Source organism: Acinonyx jubatus, chromosome D4 (assembly GCF_027475565.1).
Source record: "Acinonyx jubatus isolate Ajub_Pintada_27869175 chromosome D4, VMU_Ajub_asm_v1.0, whole genome shotgun sequence".
Classification (NCBI taxonomy): Eukaryota; Metazoa; Chordata; class Mammalia; order Carnivora; family Felidae; genus Acinonyx; species Acinonyx jubatus.
This window is the reverse complement of record NC_069391.1, coordinates 72,179,599-72,191,849: the sequence shown is the minus strand read 5'-3', so window position 1 is coordinate 72,191,849 and position 12,251 is coordinate 72,179,599.

Here is a 12,251-nt window from a genome sequence, read left to right as displayed (position 1 = left end):
TCTTGGGGAATTCGGGGAGATGATTTTGCAGAGTTTTAATTACGATTTCATCACAGAACTTGGACCGGTTAAGGTACTCTCCGAATTGCTTTCCGGTGAAAAACAAGAGCTGCCAGAGGGCCAGTGCAGAAACGCACAGCTGTTTGGATAAGGGCATAATTGGTTCCCTGGAGGAGAACGGGGCAGCTATGAGTGTTTTAAGTATTTTCAGGATCGTCTTTTAGGGATGTGGCAAAACTATAATCCTGTTCATCTGTGGTCTCTGAAAAATCCTCCCTGAAATCTCCAACAGTCCAGGGAGGTATCGCTACGTCCGGAACTGAACACAGATGCCTTGCTCGCTTCTCTCTTTGGAGATAATGTATCGCATCCCATGCCAGTGACAGGCACAGCAGGAGGCAGTAAATGTTAGCTCTCCCCTTGCATCACCCACCTTCCCTCATGCTGTGATAAGACAGCCTTTTCGGTGGATGTTTGCTCTCAGGGCTATGATTTGATTAACTTATACATATAGAAGTGACCACGCAAAATGTGGCACTAATCAAGCCGTTTGGCAACGGTGTTGAAAAAAATATATTTGTACAACTTTTACAATGCAGATGGAGGAGAGTTTTTTAAAAGAAAACTTGGGTTGGGGCGCCCGGGTGGCTCGGTTGAGCGTCCAACTTCGGCTCAGGTTATGATCTTGCAATTCAAGCCCCACCTGGGGCTTTGCGCTGGTGGCACAGAGCCTGCTTTGGATTCTCTGTCTTCCTCTCTCTGTGACCCTTCCCCGCTAGCACACACACTCTCTCTCTCCCTCAAAAAACAAACATTTTTTTAACAAATTTTTAAAAAATGAAACCTTGGGTTTTATTCCACTAGGATCATACCTTGATGTCCAAGCAAATGCACCCCGCCCCCCTCCCCCCCATCAGATGTGTGTAGCTCCCAATATTAAAGGGATATTGATGGAAAAACTTGCGTCTTTCACTCAGAGGTCACCCTCTTTGCTACATATCTTTACAAGAGATGCTTCTCTCTTTTAGCATTATGTTTGTGGCTCAAATTACATCTTACTTTAAAACATAAAGTTTGCTGAAACTGAGTTGTTAAAATCCTATTGTGCATTTATTCAACAAATGTTTATTACATAGCTGCACCACGTTTTGAGGAACTGAGCTAGACCCAGGAGATACAGAAACGGACAGAAAAGAGATGGTCCCTGACCTCACAGAGCTTAGGAATGAAATAGAACTTCAAGTAAGTCATTCTGTGATTACCACGTAGTTGGATGGATAGTATGCCGGGGACACTCAGAACGCTCTAGGATCACATGGAAGGGAGCATAGCCCAGACTTACAGGGTCAGGGTAAGATTCTGGAAGTTAGGATAAGCATAGGCTTCCAGAAGAAGTGACATATAAGCCCAAACCTGAAGAACACGTAGGGATTGGTCAGATAAGGAATTCACATATATGAGTGAACACTCAATGCAGAAGAAATAAGTGGAAATCCCCAGAGGTGACATCATGGAGACGTCAAAGAACTCAGAAGCCCTTTGGCATGGCGGCTGTGCTTCAGATCCAAGGGCAGTTAGACCATGAAGCCCCTTGTGAGCAACGTAAGCACTTACAACTTTCCACTAAGGGCAATGAGGATCTATGAAATGAAGAGAATAGACAAGAAAGACAGTGGACTGTAGTCAGGGACTGCTTTGGAAAGTGGGGCGATTCAAGGGAGAGACAATGGTGACCTGAACAGAGAGAGTGACAATGGAGATGTGAATGGGCTCTAGAGACATTGAAGATGTCATTGATGGAGCTGGCCAGGACTGGGTGACTTCATGCATGCTGAATGAGGTCTTTATGTTTGTTTTTCTGTTCTACTGGGCAAGCGACAGAAAGTGTCTTTGACCAACTAAAGCAAAAATGGGATTTCTGAGAAGGCTCTCAGTATAGGTCACCAGAAGAAGAGCGAGCTAAACAAGCAGTCTGGGGATCCAAGAAACAGAGCGCTTTGACTCTTCAGAATCTTCAAAAGCCCAAGGAGCCTTTTTTTTTCTTTTGGAGTGCTGCCATAAAATGGGTTGGTTCCAATCATCTCTGACTTATCAAGTATATTCACTCAGAATTCAAAGTCTCAGATCCAGATGGCCAACAGATACATGAGAAGATGCTCAACATCACTCCTCATCAGGGAAATAGAAATCAAAACCACCCTGAGATACCACCTCACACCAGTCAGAGTGGCTAAAATTAACAACTCAGGAAACAACAGATGCTGGCGAGGATGTGGAGAAACGGGAGCCCTCTTGCGCTGTTGGTGGGAATGCAAACTGGTGCAGCCACTCTGGACAACAGTGTGGAGGTTCCTCAAAAAATTAAAAATAGAATTACCCTACGACCCAGCAATAGCACTACTAGCACTACCCAGCAATACTAGGTACTTATCCAAAGGAATACAGGAGTGCTGATGCATAGGGGCACGTGTACCCCAATGTTTATAGCAGCGCTTTCAACAATAGCCGAACTATGGAAAGAGCCTAAATGTCCATCAACTGACAATGGATAAAGAAGTTGTGGTTTATATATACAATGGAATACTACTTGTCAGTGAGAAAGAATGAAATCCTGCCTTTTGCAGCAACGTGGTTGGAACTGGAAGGTATTATGCTAAGTGAAATAAGTCAATCAGAGAAAGACAGATATCATATGTTTCCACTCATATGTGGATCTTGAGAAACTTAACAGAAGACCATGGGGGAAGGGAAGGGGGGAAAATAGTTACAAACAGAGAGGGAGGAAGGCAAATCATGAGATTCTTAAATACAGAGAACAAACTGAGGGTTCATGGGGAGGGGAGGGGAAGGGAGAGGGGAAAATGGGTGATGGGCATTGAGGAAGGCACTTGTTGAGATGAGCACTGGGTGTTTTATGTAAGCGATGAATCACGGGAATCTACCCCCAAAACCAAGAGCACACTGTATACGCTGTATGTTAGCCAACTTGACAATAAGTTATATTTAAAAAAAAAAAAAAAAGAATTCAAAGTCTCAGGAAAGGAAATCTGAATGGGCCAGTGTAGAGCCCATCTCTAAAACCCAAGCAGCCAGGGTTGGTATATTCTTTTACCAGTGACCTGGAAGGAGGAGGGCCAACCATAGCAGTAGCCCCAACAGTATGGAGGGGGGCAGGGAGAGGAGTGAAACTTTAGGCCCAGGTCCACAACCTGGGCAACTGGGTGGATGAGGGCGTCATCGCCTGAGACAGGGAAAGGGGCAGGTTTGAAGAGAGGAGTGGGGAGTGGCATTTCATATCAAACACACACAATGAAGAGGTCTGCAGGAGAGTGAAAATCCATGTCTGAACCAAGAGAACAATATCTAGGCTGAGGAGATAGTCCTCGGTACTCACATGGTCGTAGAATCCATGGGGATGGAGAAGAGGGTATAAGGAGAGTGTGTAGTATGAGAGGGAAGACAAGCTTGGACAGAATCTTCGGAATTAACACGGGCAGATCTAAGAGGAAACAGAGGTAAAATAAGTTTGACCCAGGCTGGTGTTGCCAGCCTTGGAGATGGTGGCCAATGGTCCCCACCTCCTGGTATTCACACCCGTGTGTGGGCTCCCTCCCCCATGGTACTGGAATTGATGTGCATCACCAGCAGGATGTGCAGACGGGATGGCATTTTAGGTTATAGGACACAGTGGCTTTTGTTTTCTCTCTCCCTCCCTCGTGGATCTCTCCCTCCGCCCACTGACATGTTGTAAGTGCCCCATCGAGAGGCCCATGCGATGAGCAGTTCAGGCCTTTGGCCAACTGCCATGTGACCGAGCTTGGAGGCAGGCGCTCCAGTCCTGGGTAAGCCCAGGTGACTACAGCCCCAGGTCACACATTGCTGGGGGATTCATGACAGATCCCGAAGCAAAATCACCTGGCTGAGCTGCTCCTAGATTTATGACCACAGATATGGTGAGATAATAACTTTTTGCTGTTTTAAACCACAGAGTTTTGAGGTAACCTGTCATACAGCAAGAGATACTAAGCACAAAGCTCTCTGTAACCTGGATTTTTAAACAAATTTTAATTCCAGCATAGTGAACCTACAGTGTTATGTTAGTTTCAGGTGTCCTTGTCAAGGTAAGTGTACTTTTTTTTTAAGTTTATTAATTTATTTTGAGAGCAAGCATGAGAGGGGAAGGGGCAGAGAGAGAGGGAGAGAGAGAATCCCAAGCAGGTTCCATGCTGTCAGCACAGAGCCCCACGCAGGCTTGAACTTACGGACCATGAGATCATGACCTGAGCTACAACCAAGAGTCAGGCGCTTAACCCACTGAACCATCCAGGTGCCCCGAGGTAAGTATACTCTTAATCCCTTTCACTTATTTCACTCATCCCCCCTCTGGCAACCATCTGTTTGTTCTCTATAGTTAAGAGTCTGTTTGGGGATTTGTCCCTTTGTCTTTCCCTTTGTTTCTTAAAGTCTACATATGAGTGAAGTCATAAGGCATTTGTCTTTCTCGGACTGACTTATTTGACTTAGCATTATGTTCTCTAGTTCCATCCATGTTATAGCAAATGGCAAGATTTCATTCTTTTTTATGGCTGAGTAATATTCCGTTGGATATGTTATATCACATCTTTATCCATTCATCCGTTGATGGACACTTGGGTTGCTTCCATCATTTGGCTATTGTAAATAATGCTGCGATAAAAATAGTGCTTATATCCTTTTGAATTAGTGTTTTCTGTACCCTTTGGGTAAATACCCAGTAGTGGAATTACTGGATTATAAGATAACTCTGTTTTTAATATTTTTGAAGAACCCCCATACTGTTTTCTAAAGTGGCTGCACCAGTTTGCATTCCCACCGACAGTGCACGAAAGGTTCCTTTTTCTCCGCATCCTCACCAACACTTCCTGTTTCTTGTGTTTTTGATTTCAGCCATTCTGACAGGTGTGGGTTGGGGAACTTGGATCTTGTCAATGTTTTTCCTCTGACATTAATTCAGCTCTATTATTCAGTTTTCTTCACATAGCATTTTATTTCTAATCTCCCTGCAAACGGTTATGAAACCAATAATGACTTTCAGGGTCACTTGTTCATTTCTAGCCAAATTTATTTATTTTTTCTCTGTAATGGTAATAGTCCTATAGCTGTAACTTCTTAGAATTTTTATTGGTTAAATAGATTTTTTAACATCAAAGGACAAAGCTATACAAACGAGACCTTCTTTAGTTACAATGCAGAAAGAAAGAGGACCAAAGAAATTGACCTGCTAGAAAGAAAGAAGAACAATTGTCAGGAAGGAAAGATGTCAAGATTGGATAGAACCTGCTAATGGTATGGGAGCTTTTCCTTTATGGAAAAATGGTCAGCTCTTAAAAGGCAACTGCATTATTTTTCCCTGGGAGAGTGGAAGTGAAAAGAAATCTGGAGATTTTAAGTGGCTAATGAAAACTTTAAGGTGTTGATTATATTCTGATCATATTTAAATGATTTAAAGATATGTAGGGGCACCTGGATGGCTCAGTCGGTTGTCTCTGACTCTTGATAAAACCTCAGATCTTGATCTCAGAGTCGTGAGTTCAAGCCTCACATCGGGCTCCATGCTGGGCGTGAAGCCTACTTAAAAAAAAATTAAAAATAAGTAAATAAATTAATTAATTAATATATGTAAAACTTGGTGGGTATCGTTGCTTTGGAGAATCCCCTGAAAGAGCAATTATAGTACTATTTCTCAAAAAAGGAATGGGTATTGTAGGTCTTTATTTAACCTTCAACTCACCCTTAATGGAGAAAAGCACAGGTATCCAGGCAAATAACAAAATAGCATGACATGTTTGCAACATTGATGACGAAGCTTTAATATTTCTCTCTCTATATAAATGGATTTTACAAATCAGTTAGAGAGCATACTAATAGAAAATTGGGCAAATGACGCAAATGGAGGTTCTGCAAATATGAGAAGTAAATAGCTATCATTAGCACTTATAACTGAACAAATAAAAATGAAACAAAGATGCCATTTTTCGCCTTTCATACTGGGAAACCATATATATTTTTTTCAATCCAATGGTAGGAACATATAGATAACATATTCTCATATGTTGGGGAGTTGAAATTAATGAAGTTTTTCTGAAAGACTTTTTGGAAATGTGCTTAAATAATCTTGATAGTATATATAAACCTTGACTCAAAACTACAATTTCTTTGATTTTACTCTACATAAATATCTGACAGTATAATAAAATTTTTTAAAAGGATTTTAGTTACAGTGATTTTTGAAATCTGGTTACAAAGTGAAAGAAACCCAACCTAAAAAGGCATAAGTAGAAACAGAGAGCTTATTGGCTAAGGGAATCCAAAAGTTAGAAGAACTGAGTTATGGAAGGCAGGAATACAACTGCAACAACCTGAATCAGGGTTTAAATGTTGACAGGTCTTGTCCTGTCAGTCTTCTTTGCTGTTCTCAGAGTATTCCCTTATTTTTAGGACAGACTGGATTTTTCTTGTGGTGGGAAACACCTCCATTGGCCCAATAGACATCATAAACAAAGAAGAGGCTGACTAATCTGAAATTCTCTGAGTTCTAGTTCAAATCCAATTCTGCAGAAAGACTCTGAAGGCCCATTCAGAAACTCACCAATGGAATCGTCAATTGCAGTGGTGAGGATTAGCCTATATTGATGCATATACCCAATTCAGATGAGTTGGTGTGGTCAAGATGCCAAGGATATAATACATTTCTGTCATGGTCATGTGGCTTTGGAGAAAGGGGAAGGGTATAGTGATTGGGCAGGCAACTCCATAGATATCCCCTGGAAATTTGGGGGTTTTTCCATATGATAAGCCAAACACTAGGTGGAGTATGTTGTCTAAAATATGGAAACTGGGGGTGAAGTATGAGAGTCATGGGGTAACATCAAATGGCCATTGGCCACTTCAGATTGATGGCAGAAGATAAGAAGTTGATATGTATCTCACTGAATCTACTACTATAAGTTAGTTTCTCGAGGTGGATTATCCAGCATGTGAATGGAAGTGAAGAACTAATATTTATTACATGCCTCTGGTATGCCTAACTCTGGAGAAAGTACCTATATACCTAAATATCTAAACACATTGTATATATGAATATGTATATATTCATATCTTGTATATATAAATATATAAGATATGATGAAATTTCCTTTATGATTTCAACTCTGGAAGATTTAGGAGGTCCGTTTTACATAGAAGGACATGGAAGTCCAAGAAACAGTAAATAACTTACCCAATATTATGTAATTAGTAAATAGCCAAGTCACTTCTCAAACCCTGACTGCTGGGTTCTGGCTCCTCATCTTTCTCAAAATTTTACCCCAGAGATATTTTAAGAATATGACATGTTTTTCACTTGCCCTGCATTTCATAGACCACTCCTTTTGCATTTTCTAAGGTTTGAGTTTATGTAGTTTGATCTCCAAAATGAAACGTATACCATTATTTTTGCATATTTATAAAACCTTCAGAGTCATTTGTAACGAAATCTTTCTCAAACAACGTCAATCCCTTACCTAATATTGTTCTTAGGGAACTGGCTCTTCGTAGGGAGAGGGAGGTGGTCTTCTCTAATACACTGGTCTCTGACCATCCATTCCTTTGAGAGTCATGATAATGCACCAAGCAGCAGCCATGAGACGCGTCCTTCTTCCATTGTGAGTTGCTAGGGCTGTGTTTGGGACCGGTGAGCATATTAAAGTGTCCAGGAGCCACTCAATCCTATGCCCAACATCCCCCGCCCAACCATCCACCCCCCCGCCCCCCATTTGGTGCAGAAACACTAAGAGCTGTGCTTTTTTAGTAAACCTATGCAGCAAATTTCTTCTGGTTTGATGTCATCTGTCGATGAGCGTATCATGGAAGACAGAATCAAGAGCTTTGTGAAATTCAAGGTCTCTTACACCTATTTCATTCCTCTGATCCAACAGGCCTGTCACTCTGTTTTAGAAGGAAATTAGATGGTTCTGACAAGACTGTTCTTTACAAAGCAATGTTGATTATTACCTAGTATTCTGTGATCGGATAGGTGTTTGCAAATTTATTTTTTGATGATTTGTTCTAGTATTTTTCCAGGTATGAACACTAAGCTGACTACTCTATGATTTTCAGGGCTGTCCCTTTCTCAGTTTCAAATATAGATCTGATCTCTACTTTTTTTTCTTTCCTTCTTCTTCTTGTTCTTCTTCCTCTTCTTCTTGTTCTTCTTGTTCTTGTTCTTCTTCTTCTTCTTCTTCTTCTTCTTCTTCTTTTACTGTTTAATGGCTTCACTGATCCCTGTTGAATTTTTTAAGTTTCTTTTGGAAAACATCATTAAGCTTGCTTAGTAGTTATGTAAGGGGAAACACTTAAAGGAAATGATTACCGGAACACTTAGAGTTAATTTTTAAAAAAGAAAACACGGCAACAAAGAAGTGAAATTTGGAGTTTCTTACAAGTAAGGCACCTTCTGCAGCCCTAAGGTTGACCTTAAACAAAACTTAGAATGTATAAGGTTACCATTACAGGGGCATAACAATAAGTAACACTTAGTGAAATAAAGATTTTAAGGCCAATTGATTCAAATAATTATTCCCCTTGGCAAGCTTGTTTCATGAAAGATATACGCGGATGACCAGATAATATATACTTTTGAGATATGAAGAGACTGGTTTAGCCTTCCAAAGGGAATAATCATTGATGGAGATCACTATGACTGCTTTATCCTGCCATTAAAATATGTTCAGCGTTGGGGTGCCTGGATGGTTCAGTCAGGTGAGTGTCTGACTCTTGATTTCAGTTCATGTCGCATTCCCAGGGTCGTGGGATAGAGCCCCGCATCAGGTTCCACGCTGAGCATCGAGTCTGATTAAGACTCTTCTCTCTCTCTCTATCTCTCTCTCTTTCCCTCTGCTCCTCTCCACCACTAGTGCGTGTGCACATGCTCTCTCTCTCCGTCTCTCTATCAAATTAAAAAAAAATAATAATAAGTTCATCGTCATGTTAGAAGCACAGGTGAGATCTCCTTGTAACTAACTCACTAGGAAAATGTGGTCAGCAGCCAGCTTGTCCTTACCGTGTGGAAATGATGTGAAGACGGGAGCTTTTGAGTTTTGCACTAGACTCCCTGTAGGAAAACCAAAGAACAGCTGTGAACAATGCTTTTCTCTACACATCGGGGGGTGAAAATGAGGTGAACCTACCCGGATGTGCTCCGGATGGACAAACAATGGGATTGTCTTTATTCTCTGGGTACTTTCTTGGCACCGTCGTGGGCTCACTGGCACACTCGGCTTTGGAGCCTCAAAGCGATAGTTCAGTAAAGAGAGCTCTGTGACTCCAAGGCAGACAGAACCATTTTTCAACCGCAGAAGCACTTAATTCTTTCTCGCTTTAAGTGTGAAAGCCATTTGGGTGATAGCCCAGGCAAGGTATTGCAGACCGAGATTGAAAAACTCTTGGCCTCTAAGAAGAAACAGTAGGGGGCTGGGGGGGTGGTGGGGTGGGGAGGGGGAAAGCTCAGTTACCATTTAAGAGCCCAAGAAAAAATATATATATATTGCATTTAGAAAAAAAATCGCTTTTGGCAACTGCGCTCAAGACTCTCAGATTTGGAAGTTAAACATGGGAAAATGTTATAAACGGGTTGCACCATATTTGTCTATCACTCTCTTTTTGAAGTGGCAATCTGGGTGACTGGAAAGTATGAACACATCTCTATTCTGGTGCAGCTTGCTGAGAACCGCAAGTTACAGAATGAAGCCTGCCCGTGGGGCTGCTGCTTATAAATAGAAGGAATCTGGTTCATGCCGCAGAGGCGGGGGCTTCCGTGTGATTTTTCGCGTGAGTGTGAAGGCGGTCACTGGGTATTCGACGGGACACCTCAGCTGTCGTGAGCTGGCAAGTAGTGACGGCAGGAAGGAAGGGGCCAAGCAAATAGCCACCCTCTGAACGTGCTCCTTGAAGAGTGGGGATGTGCCCATCGCAATAATCCTCATCCTTGGGCTAGGGTTGTGGGGTTGGTGGGAGTGTGCAGGGAGGAGGCCCGGGAGCTCTGGAATGTCACAGGGCTTCGGAGCCATCCCCGTGAGTTTTTGGCAACAACACATCCTTCCAGATGACAGGCATTCTCTTCCTCCTCCTTATTTTTGGACGGTGGTAGCCGTTTTATGGGGTAATGGGCCGATAGAAATTTGGGGAGAATTGTGGGATACTCACGGTGAGGTAGGAAAATAATGTCATTAGAAAAGAGGGAGGAGTGCCTGCTGAAGAAGTTACTGCATTTACGACCTTTTACTTAATGCCCACAGTAACATAGTCATATAGGCGGTATCAGCCCAACGGAAAGGCGGGGAAATGGAGCTTCGGGGAAGTGACGTGATCGGCCCAAAGTTTGTAGCCAGGAGCTGGTGTGACCAGTCTACCTAACTGGAGCTCACCAGCCCACGGTCAGCACACCTGGGGGTTGCTCCGACAGTCTAATCATCCCAGGGGACCAGTGAGCCTTTGCCACGTAGCCGGGGGTATGGTTTTCGTCTCTGCACCTGTACAGAGAAGCGGTGGGGTCTGCGGCCAGCCACCCGCTGGCAGTTCTGTCCAGAGCCACCTGCTATAGAGTTGGGCACCAGACCCGCTTTACAGAGGGGAGGGAAGCCGTTTGTCAACGCTGTCCGAGCCTTTCAATTTTCAGGGTGGGCGAAAAGTGTTTATTCTTCCAGGACTGCCGTCGTCCAGCTCTCATTTGGGCCCTTAGAGAGCGAGAGTTTGTGCTATTCCCCTGGCCATATTTCTCACAGCGACCGCTGTGTGTGTGTGTGTGTGTGTGTCTTTCCTAGTCTCTGGTTCCACTGAGATGGGTACACTGCTGTTTTTCTTATGCTTAAAGCCTCAATAAGCCAAACGCATCTTGATGGCTTGACGTTCCAGGAACCACCATCATGGGGATGTTTAGAAGCCAATGCCAGGAATAATATTGGGTGATTTCCAGACTTTGATCAGTTTGGCAATAATCTCACCAACCTGGGCACGAACGATGCGTCCTGCAGTATCAGACCCTCTGTGGGGTTTTTCGGCAGAGATCTTGCGAGGGCTTCTCTCACTCGGCTCGTTTGGACACATGTAGGCTCTGGATCCTGAAAGTCGGTCCGAGGACCAGCTCATGTTCCTGAAGAAGCTTTCACCACATTTTGAACACCACACAGATGAATACACAGATGCAATAAATGAGTTAAAACAAAAACAAAAACAAAAAACTAACCAGTTTAAAGATGTAGTCTTTCGTCTAAGTGTACGTTCCTCATGCCTGTGTGTATCTGTGTTAGAAATGTCTTTCTCTGGGCACCTGGGTGGCTTAGTCGGTTAAGCTTCCAACGTTGGCTTGGGTCATGATCTCGCACTTGGTAAGTGCCAGCCCCACGTGGGGCTCGTTGCTGTCAGCACAGAGCCCACTTCAGATCCTCTGTTTCCCTTTCTCTCTGCCCCTCCCCGACTTGTGCTCTCCCTCACTCACTCTCTCTCTCTCTCTCTCAAAAATAAATAAGCATTAAACAAACTTACAAAAAAATAAATGTCTTTCTCAGGAATTGATGGACATTACAGACGGTTGGTATTTATTTTTAAAGGCCTATTTTACCCTGCCCCCTCAGCAAATGGTCAAATTCCTACTGTTCCCTGAAATCCTGATTCTGGAAACCAGCAACGCCACGTACAATGTTTTTTGTCTCCACCACCCTACACCCGCATCTCTCAAACTCCATCAGTGGAGAGAGTCTTAGACGGAAGGGGAAAGCAGAAGAAAAATTGGGAAGAAGAAAATAACCCCACTTGCTGTAGAAAAACAAGAAGAAAATACATCATGTATTATATGTACTTTGTAAAAATTACAGAGAATATGTATTTACATATTTATGTGCATTTATTTAGAGAGGCTCTTGAATGGAGGTGAGCTGAAGAGTTTTCACTGGATGCTCTTAGCACATAGGAATATTTTCGACTGAGTCAGAGGGAGGCTTTAATTTCTTGGAGATGGGAGAGGTGGCCTCCTCATCTATTTTCTCACCTGTTTTCCTTTCTTTCTCGTGTCTCCTTCCTTCTCTTCATTCTCCCTTCTCCTTATCAGTACTGAGCTTACACCAGAACAAAGTGGTCCTTCTCAGGCCTCGCCCTTTAGAAAGCCCTACTTGTCTCAAAGAGACATAAGTGAATTAAAGAACACGGGGGCACCTCTGTCATTTGGGATCCCGTGTCCA